Source organism: Pleurodeles waltl, chromosome 2_1 (assembly GCF_031143425.1).
Source record: "Pleurodeles waltl isolate 20211129_DDA chromosome 2_1, aPleWal1.hap1.20221129, whole genome shotgun sequence".
Lineage (NCBI taxonomy): Eukaryota > Metazoa > Chordata > Amphibia > Caudata > Salamandridae > Pleurodeles > Pleurodeles waltl.
The window spans coordinates 858,719,728-858,735,934 of NC_090438.1; positions in this window are offsets into that span (position 1 = coordinate 858,719,728).

The following is a 16,207-nucleotide window of genomic DNA, read 5'->3' on the forward strand; positions in this document are numbered from 1 at the left end:
CATCCTGTTCCTGGCGGGTCTCCCGCCAGGAACAGGATGGCGGTAGGGGGTGCCGCGGGGCCCCTGGGTGCCCCTGCAGTGCCCATGCCAATGGCATTGGCACTGCAGGGGCCCCCGTAAGAGGGCCCCACTTTGTATTTCAGTGTCTGCTTTGCAGACACTGAAATACGCGACGGGTGCCACTGCACCCGTCGCACCTTCCCACTCCGCCGGCTCAATTCTGAGCCGGCGTCCTCGTGGGAAGGTTGATTTGCCCTGGGCTGGCGGGCGGCCTTTTGGCGGTCGCCCGCCAGCCCAGGGCAAATCCCAAAATACCCTCCGCGGTCTTTCGACCGCGGAGCGGTATTTTGGTGGGGGAAGTCTGGCGGGCGGCCTCCGCCGCCCGCCAGACTCAGAATCACCCCCAATATGTGTTCCATCAATCGCCCCAATAATATTGGGTATATGGCCCATTTCATAGACTCATGCCTTCACAGTGGTCAAATCATCCACCTGGGGAAAAGCAATGTAGCTGCACATGTGTTTGATCAAGACAGACAGAACCCTTACCAGCACGATTGAGAAAATTGTCTGTGACATTCCTGCTGCCAAGCCCACTGTCACTTGGAAAGAACTAGTTGCCAGGAAATGGAGTACTGATACGACTTGCACAAGAGGGGGGGGATCCCAGTGGGATGACGGGTAGATAATATCAGATCAGGCTCAAATTGGGCACACAGCTCTGTGATTGTGGCCCTGTCCAGACTATAGGTGAGTATGATGTGCCTGCCTTCCATTGTAGCCAAGTCCACAAGGGGTCTTTACACAGGGCTTGTCTCCTCCTCCTATTCATCCGCAGTGGTAAGTATCTAAGGAACACAAGAGTGAGTAGGCTGTCACAATTTGAACAATGGAACCACCACCTCAGTGTACATAGAGCATTTATGTGATGGGACAGTGAGAATGGCAGTGTACGTGAATCATCAGCAATGAAGCAGTTATGGATTATCTGAATGTTGACTACCACCATTAAATGGTGATCACCTGTCCTGTATCTAGGGACGGGTTGAAGTGAGGTAACTTCGCTGACATTGGACGTCGTGGCGGAAGGCGGTCTCGCACCACTGTGCAATTCCTCATTGGCTGGGGCTCTATGGAGTACAGTGGCGGCGGTGACGGTGTACAATGTCGCGGACGTGACCGCCATTGTCTATCTAAATCCTCACTTGATTCCTGACTTTCCTCAAGACAACACCTACACTGCGTATTCTGCTCTGACCTGTGTCTGGAACCTACCATGGCCCATGAGACCAGGGAAAGGGCCCCTGCCTCCACTTTGGAGGAGTTAGAGCGTTTGGTGCAAGGAGTCCTACCCCAGTATGGAGTGCTTTATGGCCCTCCAGACCAACAGGTCAATACAACTTGGGAACAATGCATGTGGCAAGGTTGCATGGAGATTTGTTTGCAAGCATCGTGTCATTTGAGGGGGTGGTATGTCTGTTGGTAGTGTACATGGTAAGTGCCAGGTGATGTGTGTGCCAATGGAGATTGAAATGGGATTTGTGGACCATATGTGTGACAGGCTGGATTGTAAGTGTAATGGTGTCCTTCCGTCTGTATTACCTCTCCAGGTCAGCACCCATCAGAAGAAGGGATTGTGGCGTGCCATCGCCAAGGACATGCAGAACCTGGGGGTCTACAGCAGGCAGAGCACCCCCTGTAGGAAAAGGTGGGGAGACCTGAGATGCTGGGCAAGAAAGACCATTGAGGCCCAGCTGGGGATGGCCTCCCAACTAGGAAAGGTTGCCTGTCGGAACCTGACCCCCCGATGGCCTGCATACTGGCAGCCTACCCAGAGCTGGATGGGCACTTGAGGGCATCACAGCAGACACAATGCGGTGAGTACAGTGGGCATAACTACAATCATTGGAACGTGGCATGGGATCTGGGTAGTGGGTGTGAGTCAGTGGGTGCCCCTTAATGCCAGGTCAGACATCGCAGCGTGACCCAGCTCAAGGATAATGGGTGCATAGCAAATTAATGAAACCTAGCTAGGTTGCATTCCATGTCAGAAAGGGCTTAGTAGGTCCCAGGAGGGCTGAAGTTGGGGGTGTTTGGCCATCATCTTGCTGTGGCACCTAGCCAATTGATTGCCAGTGTGGTGCATAGTGCTCAATCCCGGTGTGTGATGGTAATGTGTGTGCCAACTGTGGTGTTGGTGGTGTAATTGATCCAGTGTCCCCTCTCTCTCTCTCCCCCCTTTTTTCTTCTCCTGTCCATGTGTGCATTAGCATCACCTGGCAGAGGAGCAGGGGCACCGGTGACAAAGGGAGCTGCATCCCACAGGACCCAGGAGGCAGAGTCCATCGACGCCGAGGGAACCAGTGGGATGGAGGGCGAGGGGAGCACCACAGCAGAGACAGGAGGTGACAACACTGACTCTGATTCGTTCTCTGATGGGAGCTCACTGGAGGTGGCAGACACCTCTGGGGCCACCCCAGCTCCAGGTACAGCCCCCACCCTGCACCATCACCACCCTCCCAGTAGCCCCACACCATGCCTGCTCACGCAGGAGGGTGGGCATCTCCTTTCGTTCCAGGCACCTCGGGCCCTGCCCCAGTGAACCCTGCTGCTCTGAGTGAGGAGGCTATTGACCTCCTGAGAAACATCTCTGTAGGGCAGTCAACCTTAGTGAATGCCTTCTAGGAGCTGGCATCCTAGATGCAGCAATGTAATGCATTCCTGGAGTGCATCTACGGTTTTATTGGCAGCCCAACAGAGAGCGTTCCAGGCTATGGCCTCCTCTCTGATGGCAGCCATTTTCCCTGTTCCTATCATACCCCCTCCAACTACCACTTCTCAGTCCCAGTCTCCTCAAAACCAACCCATCCCATGCACACATACAGACAAGCATGCACACAAAACATCAGACAAGAGTAGCACAGTCAAACACAGGCAGCACACTTCAGGCCACAAGCACTCACACAAACAACAAACAGTTGCACACACAATAACATCCACTGCTTCCACTGTCTCCCCCTCCTCCTCCTCCCTCACAATCACATCCATACTCACACCTGCATGCACTGCTTCAACAGCCAGCACCACCATCAGCACAACAAGCAGCACACACACCTCACTAGCAGACACCTCCACAATATCCATCCACGTGTCCCCTGTGTCCTCACCCACCCTGTCTGTCCCCCCTCCTAAACAACACAAACACAGGCACTCAGACACCCAACACCCATCCACCTCACATCAGCACACTGCCCATGCACCTGCACCCAAAGTCAGCAGACGTACTCCTCCAACACCCACTCCCTCAACCTCTACTCCATCCCTCCCCCTTATCCTGCCCACTGTCCCTAAGAAGCTTTTCTTTGCCCAACTTGACCTCTTCAACCCCTCCACCCCCATCCTGCCAGTAAGAGCAGAGTCCCAACAACCCAGCCCAGCACCTCAGCCAAACAGTCCACAGGGACAGTTGAGGCACCTCTTCTCCACCTGCCAAGAAAGTGAAGGATCCCAGTCCACCAGCCAGGAAAGTGAAGGATCCCACTCCACCAGCTAGGAAAGGGAAGGATCCCACTCCACCAGCCAGGAAAGGGAAGGATCCCACTCTACCAGCCAGGAAGGGAAAGGTTCCCACTCAACCACCAATGACAGGAGCGGTTCCCACTCAACCACCGATGACAGCAGCGGTTCCCACTCAACCACCAATGATAGGAATGGTTCCCACTCAACAACCAATGAAAGACAAGAAGCCCTCACCTCCAGCTGAGACACAGCAGCCCTCACCTCCAGCAGAGGCTGCCTAGGAGACACCTCCCCCAGCAGAGACAATGCAGCCCTCACCTCCAGCAGAGGACATGTAACCCACCACCTAGGGACTGTTGTACAAGGAGCCCCCTCCAGAACCAGTGGGTAATTCCCCACCTCAGAGACTGTGACCTTGCACTCCCTAGCATTGGTAAATGGGCATGGAGCCCCCTCCAGAACCAGTGGGCAAGTTCCCATTTCAGCTGAGGTGTCCCTCACCCACCCTCCCCCTGAGGTGCCTGCCCACTTCTAACATGTTGCCCCTGCACAGTTTGGTGTGGAGAATGTCAGCATCACGTTGGGGCATGGACGGTGCCCTGTGGCCATGTGGGCCTTTTGTACTGTGGACTGGGCATTGGCCCTTTCTGGACAATAGTTCATGTATAATATTTGTCACTTCAGTACTTATGGTGGTTGTTGGCATGCGTATACATTTTCAATTCTGCCTTACTCTTGTCCATCCATTATTATGAGGTGTGTCCTATGACATTGTTTTTCATCTGCAGCTGGTTGTATGTATGGTGTGTGTGTGAATGGTGTGTGCTGTGTGTGCCTGTGTCACTCTCCTTTTCCTCCCTGCCTCCCTTGTGTGCTAGGCGGCTGTACTAACGTCATCGTCTTCATCGGCGTTGGTGTTCCAGGTGGAGCATGGCATAGAAATGCATCAGGAAGACCTGCAGTTCCGGTTCCATAGCAGCACTGATCTTCTCTGTGTCTCTGATGGTGAGTCTTTGGGCCCATATTTATATTTTTTGACGCAAAACTGCGCCAACGCAGTTTTGCGTCAAAAAAATTAGCGCCGGCTAACGCCATTCTGAAGCGCCATGCGGGCGCTGTATTTATTGAATGACGTTAGCCGGCGTTAGCCGCCGGCGCTGTCTGGTGTGCGTTAAAAAAAAACACGTACACCAGGCAGCGCCGGCGTAGGGGGAAAATGGCGTATGGGCGTCCACAAATGGTGCAAGTCAGGCTGAGGCAAAAAAATCGCCTCAACCCGATTTGCGCCATTTTTTTTTCACTCCCAACCCCCATTGAAATGACTCCTGTCTTAGCAAAGACAGGAGTCATGCCCCCTTGCCCAATGGCCATGCCCAGGGGACTTCTGTCCCCTGGGCATGGTCATTGGGCATAGTGGCATGTAAGGGGGCATAAATCAGGCCCCTCTATGCCACAAAAAAATACTTACCTGAACTTACCTTAATGTCCCTGGGATGGGTCCCTCCTGCCTTGGGTGTCCTCCTGGGGTGGGCATGGGTGACAGGGGGTGTCCCTGGGGGCATGGGGGGGCACCTCTGGGCTCATTCTGAGCCCACAGGTCCCTTAACGCCTGCCCTGACCCAGGTGTTAAAATCCGGCGCTAATGCGGGTTTTTTAGACCCGCCCACTCCCGGGCGTGATTTTTGCCCGGGAGTATAAATCCCACGCATATGCATCGGAGTCATTTTTTAAGACGGGACCGCCTACCTTGCATATCATTAACGCAAGGAAGGTGTTCACGCAAAAAAATGACGCTAACTCCATGAACTTTGGCGCTAGACGCGTCTAGCGCCAAAGTATAAATATGGAGTTAGTTTTGCGTCTAATTTGCGTCGAAAAAAACTACGCAAATTCGGCGCAAACGGAGTATAAATGTGCCCCTTGGTCTTCTGTTTTGTCTTTCTTCTAGGCTTTTGATGGCTTTGGTACCGCCCTGGAAATCATGGTGGTGTGCTATGTGATAATATGGTGGGCTGTACCTTGTCTTCCGCCTAGCTGTTGATGGCTACCGCCGTGGTGAGTGGTGTTAACGCCCTGGCAGATGATGTGGTACATTGGCTGTCTATGGAATTTATCACTGCCATGGTCTAAATTTGATGGTAATTACCGCCAGCCTGTTACGGTATTACTGCCACTTTAACAGTCACCACCTATGTCATAATGACTACCTTAGTGTCTTTTTCAGCCATGATAAGATCTCTGAGTTATGTTTAAGCACTATGCCTGTCTTTGGAAGAGACAGAAATCTGGTACAAGACTGTAGATCCATAACAGTTATAATTAGTTTGTTTTGTGGCTGTAGTTGGATATGGGCAGCATTCCATTGGTATTTATGTCTCCCCAATGAGGAGTTATATCACACACGCTTTATCACAAACTGATGTTGAATATAGGAACTTCAAAGCCCCCTTCTCACAGAATAACGCACCTAGTTTGTTTGTTGAATGAGACACCTGTTAAACAAGTACACACTTATAAGAGCACAAAGAAAGGTCTGATGCACTCTGGCATTCAATAGAAGGACATTAGTGACTTCAGTCCATCCTTTTTGTCATCTCAGCAGCAAACATTGATTTATCTGAGCCTCCGTTTCACTGAGCCACCGGGACCGTAGTAAAACCACCTGCTAAGCAGTAGCATCAAATATCTGTGATGTGCACACACAAGTACTATGCATATGACAGAGTTCTTGAGAGCTACATGAACAGAGCTAAGCTTATACCTGCGATGCCACTTGGCATAGGAAACCTCCAGCAACTACACCACCCATCACAGTTTCACGTTAAGTGTAGGCAGAGCGGTGTAGGGCATTTTTAGTATTAGGCCACAGATAGAGTGATCTGCAATTTTTTCCATCCAGCCTTGACATTGAAATGGGGGGATCTGACTATCAGCCCTAATTTTCGTAGCTAACGGTTCAATGAACAAATCAAAAAGAAGAGGGGACAGTGGACACCCCTGGCGCATTCCTCTTCCAATTTTAAATTTCGGAGACACTCTGGCACATATTTATAGTTTTTGATTCACAACTGTGCCAACGCAGTTGTGCGTCAAAAATTTTACCACCGGCTAACGCCATTCCAACGTGCCATGCGGGCACCTTATTTATGGAATGACGTTAGCCGGCGCTGCGGACTGGTGTGCGTCCAAAGAAATTAGGAAAATGGGGGTTGTGCATCAAAAAATGGGGCAAGTCAGGTCTGAGGCAAAATTCAGGCCTCAAACCGGATTTGCGCCATTTCTTTTTACGCCCAACCTCCATTGACATGACTCCTGTCTTAGCAAATACAGGAGTCATGCCCCCTTGCCCAATGGCCATGCCCAGGGGACTTATGTCCCCTGGGCATGGTCATTGGGCAAGGTGGCATGTAGGGGGGCCCAAATCAGGCCCCCCTATGCCACAAAAAAAATCGGAAACAAATACTTACCCGAACTTACCTTTACTTCCCTGGGATGGGTCCCTCCATCCTTGGGTGTCCTCCTGGGGTGGGCAAGTGTGGCAGGGGGTGTTCCTGGGGGCAGGGGAGGGCACCTCTGGGCTCCTTCCGAGCCCACAGGTCCCTTAACACCTGCCCTGACCCAGGCGTTAAAAAACGGTGCCCATCAGGCTGTGCACCGTTTTTTAAGGCCCACCCCCTCCTGTGCATCAAAATGACGCCAGAGTATAAATAAGGGGCACAGGCCTTAAAGTCATTTTTTGGAAGGGAACGCCTACCTTGCATATAATTAACGCAAGGCTGGTTCCCCATTCCAAAAAATGGCGCACATGGTGGAATTTTGACGCGGGTCGGACGTCAAAGTATAAATATGGGGCAGGGTTTGCGCCGATTGTGCGTCAACATTTTTGACGCACATTCTGCGCAAAAAGAGTATAAATATGCCCCTCTGTCATTAACCAGAATACTAGCGACCGGGGCTCTGTAGATAGCCTGGACCGCACTGATGAATCTTGAGCCCAAGTTGCACTTTTTCATAACATTCTGTAAAAAATGCCAATTTACCCTATCAAATGCTTTAGCAGCATCGAAGGTTAGAACCGCTAGAGGGACTCTGCTTGAACCAGCCAAATCTATTGCACCTAACAGGTCATGAGTCAACTCATGCAGTTGTCGCCCCCTGATAAAGCCTTTTTGATCTTCATGAATCAACTTCCTGATTAACCCTTGGAGTCTCTTAGACAGAACATATGTATAAAGTTTATAGTATGAGTTCAGCAGGGAAATTGGTCTATGTGAACTACACAATTCTGGATCTTTTTCCAGGCTTTAAGAGAAGACTTATCACTGCATCATTCCAAGAAGTGGGCATGTCTACCCCCTCCTGTAAAAGAAGATTAAACAACTCTACCAAAATAGGGGGGACCTCATCACAAAGTGCACAGTATAGCTCATTAGGGAGCCCATCAGCTACCGAGGCCTGCCCTTTTTGCAAAACTTGAATTGCTGCCCTGACCGCCCCAGTATCTATTCTCCTAGTCAACTGTTGCCGTTCAACATCCATTAACTGAGGGAGATACACCCCCTCTAGGTAACCCTTAACTAGTGCTTCTGAGCAGAGCAGGTCTTCAGTGTAGAGGTCCTGAAAAAAAGCCATGAAAGCCTTTGCTATTCCGGCAGAATCTGTGCATAATGTTCCAGTTATCTCTGATTTAATAGATGTAATATAGTTTTTAGAGTGATCCGCCTTAGTTTTCCAGGCTAGAAGTTTACTGCAACCTTCCCCATATTCATAATGGGCGTACCAGCTGCTATCCCAACTCTTTCTGCTTTTCCCCTCCAAAAACAAAGATAGATCTATTTTAGCAGAATCTAATTAGGCATCCAATGTATCTAACTGATTTCTCTTGCCTGTGTGAATAAAGAAAACTTTCTGCAAGGATACCACCCGAGATTTAAGTTGCTCTAACTGATTCTTTTCTTCTCTGTATTTGAAAGTAGCTAGGCCCACCAGCCTCCCTCTAATAAATGCTTTGTTCGCATCCCACAAAATCTGCAAAGTAGTGGAACCATAATTAAATTCAAAGAAATTATTTTGTGTCCTTCCTCAATCCCTCAACAATCGTCTGGTCCCAAAAAAAGATCTGATTAACTGTCCATCTGTAGGGAAAGGGTTGAATTTTAAGAGAGATATGCATTCTTACTGCTGCATGATCTGACAAATGAAACGGGGCATGATCAACAACCTCACCAAATCCCTCAAGTTGTTCTGAACAAGAAAAAAATCTATCCTAGATCGGTGGCCGTACTTTTTATTATTAAACGTAAACCTCCCTACCTTTCTGGTGCCAAATGTCAATCAAGCTCAAATCCAACATCGCTTGTTTTATCCACATACGAGTTTTAGAAAGGTTGACCGTCACCCCTGATGTTGACTTATCCAACCGGGGATCTAATAAAATATTGAAATCCCCACCCATAATAATCGGGTACTTTACCTCCAGCAAATGGTTATACAGTTCTTGGAAGGGGGAAGGATCACCCACATTAGGCCCGTAATATCCTACTACTGTAAATCACATACCTTTCAGCTCTACCTCAATAATCAGCCACCTACCTTTAGAATCTCTTATAATCTTTGCCACTTTTGCCTTTAAAGATTTCTTTATAACAATCACCACACCTTTCACTGTATAATATTGATTAGCTTGCACTCAAGCCCACCCAACCCAAGCATTTAATACATTCCTTCCACTCGCTTTGTGTTAGGTGTGTCTCTTGTAAAATGATGACTTCAGCGTTTGCCCCTTTCAGGTATTCAAAAACATTTCTCCTCCTCCCTTTACCCCTTAGACAAATAACATTCCATGAAACAATCTTCAAACAACACCCTCCTTATTAGCCATTATCCAAAAGAGAAAACAAGGACCAGGATACGAATAAACCCAAACCCATAACTGCCCCTTCCACAATATTCTTGAGGACCTTCACATATTTAATATTTACCCAATCTACCCCTACCCCCCAAATATTTAAAAAAAAACACCAACCAAACTTAAACACACCCTCCACATATCCCCCCATGGCAACTCTCCCTATACCTTTAACGGGATGAATCCTACAACCCATATGAGCTCAGTATGGTTCCGGTCGACTAATATCCAGAAAAATCACACAGTTATGGTGGCTTTTTCATCTTCTCGATCAAAGACTGAACCTCAGCAGGATCCCTAATATTGTACATTGTGTTATTCCACATAATTTTTAGGAATGCCGGAAATCTCATCTGCACTGTGGGACCAAAGGATCTGAGTTCTTGCATAAATTTTCCCAGCTCCCACTGCCTGTCTAGAGTCACTTTGGAGACATCTGACCGTATCCGAAAGGAACATTCTCCCATAGCAAAGCTGCCTACCTTAAGAGACTCATACAGAATCTTCTCCTTAATGGAGTATGTACCAAAATTAAGAAGGATCTTCCTAGGGACCTTTCTATCAGGCTTCCTTCTGAAGGGGTCTCGATGAACTCTCTGTATATCCTCCTCCAAGTTTGTATGCGCCATCAACGGAAAAAACCTCCTAAGCAAACTTATCACGTAGCCCCTGATATCCTCACCCTCTGTACCTTCAGGAACATTCAACAGCCTAATATTGTTCCTCCGCATATTAATCTCCAACGATTCCAGCTTTTCTTGAAACACTTTTTCCTTACGTGCCAATTGCGCAATACCCTGAGAGTTAGCAGACACCGTATTTTCTGCTCCGCGACCACAGTCTCAATCCTGCTTATTCTCTCGGTTAACATGTTCAATCTGGTTTCTAGGGCTACGCAGGACTCCCTGATTTTCTCTTGATTATGCTCAGAGACCTCGAACTTCCCCTGATCTCATTTGTTAATGATACCAAGAGGTTCTGAACCACCGTATCCTGTGATTGTGAGGCTGGCTCTGTCTCTGGTACTGTAGCTGACAGAGGAGTAGGTGCATCTGCAGATTTAACTGAAGCGGCCACTATGTTACTGCCATTTCCGTTTCTTCCCGCCTCCGGCGGGGGGGCGAGGGTAAGGGTTTGGGAGGGCAGCATGTCTAAACCTCCCGAAAGATTCCTCAAAAAAGGTGCTAAAGGGGACGTTGTCCTACCACCCTCTAATAACTTGGCTTGCACACGGGTAGCCTTACTTAGAATAGGGTTAAAGCCTGATTTTATATTTTGCCTTTTCCAGAGTTTAATCTTCGGCTGCCATTTTACTGAATTGTTCCCTTTTTTATCGTTCGCCGTCAACTTTCCGTGGCCTTTCCTACTGCCCCCCTAACCCCCCCCATGGGGGGACCAGAGAATGACCCTAAAGAAGCCTCCTTACCCTCCCCTTTATTGTGTTGCTGCTGAAGTAATGCCAGTGGAGGGCTTTTAAGAGTTACTCGAGCCCTCCGCTTAACCAGCGTCATGCACACACAGCTCTTTCCATGGGTAAGATCCTCAAACAGGACTGATAAAAAGGAAATGCCCTCCTCCTTTCTGCCTCCAGTGCCGAGACACCAGAGAGAAAAGAAAAAAATAAAAATAAATCAATAATCTGCACACACAAGCTGCCAAACGAGCTGGCAGCGTCTCCTGTAGTCTTCGGTAGCTTGGGTGACTTCAACGTTTCAGGACCGCACTGCGGCCGCGGACTTCACGAGGCCGCCATGTTCTCTGAGATACTCATTAAATCTATTTTTGTAAATAAATATATATATATATCATATTATGGCGGTCATCCTGACCGCCATGCGGTCACCGCCATTTGGCCGCTCCGCGGTCAAAAGACCACGGAGGCCATTCTGGCTTTCCCGCTGGGCCGGCTGGCGCCCGCCAAAGGAGCGCCCGCCGGCCCAGCGGGAAAGGCCCTGCAACATAGAAGCCGGCTCCGAATGGAGCCGGCGGTGTTGCAGGGGTGCGACGGGTGCAGTTGCACCCGTCGCGATTTTCACTGTCTGCTAAGCAGACAGTGAAAATCATGCTGGGGCCCTGTTAGGGGGCCCCTGCACTGCCTATGCCAGTGGCATGGGCAATGCAGGGGCCCCCAGGGGCCCCACGACACCCGTTCCCGCCATCCTGTTCCTGGCGGTAAAAACCGCCAGAAACAGGGTGGCGGGAAGGGGGTCGGAATCTCCATGGCGGCGCTGCTTGCAGCGCCGCCATGGAGATTCAGCCCAGACAGGGGAAATCCGGCGGGAAACCGCCGGATCCCCTTTTCTGACCGCGGCTTTACAGCCGCGGTCAGAATGGGCAGGGAAGCACCGCCAGCCTGTTGGCGGTGCTTCCGTGGTCATCCACCCTGGCGGTCAATGACCGCCAGGGTTGGAATGACCCCCTATATTTCTAATATATTAAAAATGCATTTTTTAAGAGATCAAATAAAAATAATTCAAAAAAAGCTAGCTATCATACTTATGTCCAGATCCACTAAGCTATGTAAAACTGCCAAGCATGCTTGTTTATGACCTACATTTTAGGGCCCCAGCCTTATAAGCCGTAAGGTCCTTGGAAAGGTACATCTGCAGGAGAAAGTTCTTGTCACTTCTTACTTTTTAATCTGAAGTTATTTGGTTTTAGTGCCTAGATACTCTTTTTGTCTAGTACACGTCTACTGGTTGCTAGGTGTGTGTGCTTCGAAATCCATTACTGAGTGATGGTGCTTGATTACAGGTAGCTCAGTGAGGGCACCTAGTAACAGTGTTGCAGGGTTTGTCACCTAGTAACCCACTACTGGTAATGGAAGCATTGCAAGAAATATGGCAGGGAGAACTTGTACAGAAGCCCACAAAAGATGTCATTTGTGGAAAGCATACATAATTAGAGGTGGAATGTAAATCTTGTAACAGTTCCTCATATCATGTGGCAATATATATACACATCTAAAAATCTATTTATTTAGTTATGTCTTATATCATGAGAGTTAGTACAGTTAATTAGTAAGGCAATATGCCCTACAAAGAGGGATAATGTGTATTTTATTGGAATTCTATAATTCTGTAATATAATTCTGTGATATTAGTAATAAATGAGAAAATATGAAAGAAATATTTCCATAACCATACCGTACACCATTCAGCGAAAATCCTTGATTTCCTAGGCATTTTCCCTGATGTCCCATTACAATAATTCATTCTGACCATATTTCTTCTGTATGGAGAAAAAAAGAAAAACATTTAACCCCTTCAATGCGGTCGTCGGCCACTGACGCCCGCACTACCTCCCTGGTGCGGGTCACGACCAGTGGCCCACACCAGGGAGGGGGCACCTGAGGATTATTATTTTTTTGTAACCCCGGGAGCTTCTGTGTCTCCCCCCCACCCCCCACCCGCCCCTTTGTTAAGTCAGCGTGGCACGAGGCACGCTGACGTTACAAAGTTGTTTTCCCCATCGAAGCAGGGAGCAGCCTTGCGGCCGCTTCCTGCTCCGATGGAGAAAACGGCCTTCCCCACGTTTGGGAAGGCCTCGTAAGAAAGGGGAGAGTCTCCCCTTTCTAACGAGGCCTTCCTGAAAGTGTTTCCTGGCCCCCGATCGCAGCACCACTAGATGCCAGGGATTTCACTTGGAAAACGGACAGGCCCCCCCCCCGGGGGCATATTTTTTTAAAAAAATAAGGTAGGTGGCCCCTGGGGGGGCGCGATCGCACCCCCCCAGGGGAATTTTATTTTTTCCTCAAAAAATAAAATAAAAATAAATTGGCAGGGGGTCGCCCGTGCTCAGGGTGACCCCCTGTGGGGGCAATATTTTTTTTAGATGTTGTAGGGTTTCCCTGCGGGCCATTTTGGCCCCCAAGGAAACCATACAACAACTAAAAAAAATAGATCTATATATATATCTATATATATAGATAGATATATCTATGTAGATATATCTATGTAATGGATATATCTATAGATATATCTATGTAGATAGATATATATATAGAGATAGATCTATATATATATCAATCAATCAAAGAGATTTATAAAGCGCGCTACTCACCCGTGAGGGTCTCAAGGCGCTGGGGTGGGGGGGACGGGGGGCGGGGAAAGGGGCTGGGAGGATCACTGTTCGAAAAGCCAGGTTTTGAGGCCCTTCCTGAAAAGAAGTAGGTTTTGGGTCTTGCGAAGGTGGTTTGGGAGGGCGTTCTAGGTTTTGGGTGCAAGGTAGGAGAAGGATCTGCCCCCGGTGGTGGTATATTTGATGCGGGGGACAGAGGCGAGAGAGAGGTCAGCTGAGTGGAGGTTTCGTGTGGGGGTGTGGAAGGTGACTCTCGTTGAGGTAGGCAGGGCCTGTGTTGTGGAGTGATTTGTGTGCAAGGATGAGGATCTTGAAGGTGATCCTTTTGTCAATGGGGAGCCAGTGGAGGGATTTGAGGTGTGGAGAGATGTGTTCGTGTCGGGGGAGGTCGAGGATGAGTCGTGCTGCTGAGTTCTGGATGCGATGCAGTTTGCGCTTGAGTTTTAGAGTGGTGCCGGCGTAGAGGGCGTTTCCGTAATCAAGTCTGCTGCTGATGAGTGCGTGAGTGACAGTTTTTCTGGTCTCTGTGGGGATCCATTTGAATGTTTTTTTCAGTATACGGAGTGTGTTGAAGCATGAGGAGGTGAGAGCGTTGATTTGTTGGGTCATCGAGAGGGAGGAGTCTAGGATGATGCCGAGGTTGCGTGCGTGGTTGGCGGGGGTGGGTGCAGGGCCTAGTGTGGTGGGCCACCATGAGGGGTCCCAGGTGTTTTTGTGTGGGCCAAAGAGGATTTTTTCGGTTTTGCTTGAGTTGAGTTTCAGGTGGTTGGCTGTCATATATATATCACTTTTGTCATATGTGTGTGGCTTCCCTGGGAGGAAAAGGGTCAGACTTGTCTAGTGGCAGTTTTAGTGCCATAAAGAAGCGCAGAAGGTTTAAATGCCTACTGCAAAGAGCAAATCTGTATTTTATGTAAATATCTGAGTACATTAGTAAAGTCAGCCATTAATACCAATGAAATGTATGTGCGGGGTGGAGGGCGGCTATGGAGAGATGAAGGGCACTTTTGCTGGGTGGTAATGAGGGAATCCGAGGAGGAGGGAGTGGGAGCACCAATAATGATTGTTGGACTGGGCGCAGGAGGTGCTAAAGACTAAAGAGTGTCTTGAAAGAACGTGCTGATTGAGGGAAGAAGCGCAGGTAAGGTGGCCTCTACTGTTGCACGTATCTCACACACACCATCGATTTTGTGACTGTCTACGTAGGCTAGTGTTTTAGAGCAACAGTTTAGCCAATAAGCAATAGCCTAAGCAAGTTAATGTTTAACAAAATCCCACACCTCTGTGTACATGGTATACATTCACCGCCGCTTGAATGCAACACTGTGGTGAAAATTTACTTTTAACCTCTTAGCTGCTAGGCCTTTTTCCCCCCAGTGCTGAGCCCTTTTTTGGCTATTTGGGGTAGTTCGCGCTTAGGCCTTCATAACTTTTTGTCCACATAAGCTATCCATGCCAAATTTGCGTCCTGTTTTTTCCACCATCAAAGGGATTCTAAAGGTATCCAGAGTTTCTGGGTTCCCCTGGAGGAGACCAAGAAATTAGCCAAAATACACCTAAAATTTCATTTTTTTTCAAAACAATGGGAAAAAAGGGCTGCTGAAGAAGGCCTGTGGTTTTTTCCCTGAAAATGGCACCAACAAAGGGTTTGCGGTGCTAAAATCGCCATCTTCCCATCTTTCAGGAACAGGCAGAGTTGAATCAGAAAACCACATTTTTCAACACAATTTTGGCATTTTACTTGGACATACTTCATTTTTACTATTTTTGGTGCTTTCAGCCTCCTTCCAGTTAGTGACAGGAATAGGTCTGAAACCAATACTGGATCCTGGACAGCTAAGCATTTCTGAAAAGTAGACCCAATTCTGAATTTAGCAAGGGGTCATTTGTGTATATCCTACAAGGTTTTCCTACAGAAACTAACAGCTGAAATAAAAATAATATTGAAATTGAGCTAAAAAAAACAGCCATTTTTCTCCACATTTTACTCCGTAACTTTTTCCTGCAATATCAGATTTTTTAAAGCAATATACCGTTACATGTGCTGGACTCTTTCGGTTGCAGGGATGTATAGGGCTTGCAGGTTCATCAAGATCCCTAGGTACCCAGAGCCAATATATGACTGCACCTTGCAATGGGTTTTCATTCTATTCCGGGCATACAGCAATTCATTTTCTGAAATATAAAGAATAAAACATAGGTATCAAGAAAACCTTTGTATTTCCAAAATGGCCACAAGATAAGGTGTTGAGAAGCAGTGGTTATTTGCACATCTATGAATTCCGGGGTGCCCATACTAGCATGTGCATTACATGCCATTTCTCAAATAGATGTCTTTTTTAAACACTCTCTTATATTTGGAAGGAAAAAATGTAGAGAAAGATAAGGGGCAATAACACTTGTTTTGCTATTCTATGTTCCCCCAAGTCTCCAGATAAAAATTATACCTCACTTGTGTGGGTAGGCCTAGCGCCCGCGACAGGAAATGCCCCAAAACACAACGTGGACACATCCCATTTTATTGACAGAAAACAGAGCTGTTTTTTGCAAAGTGCCTAGCTGTGGATTTTGGCCTCTAGCTCAGCCGGCACATAGGGAAACCTACCAAACCTGTGCATTTTTGAAAACTAGAGACCTAGGGGAATCCAAGATGGGGTGACTTGTGGGGCTCTGACCAGGTTCTGTTACCCAGAATCCTTT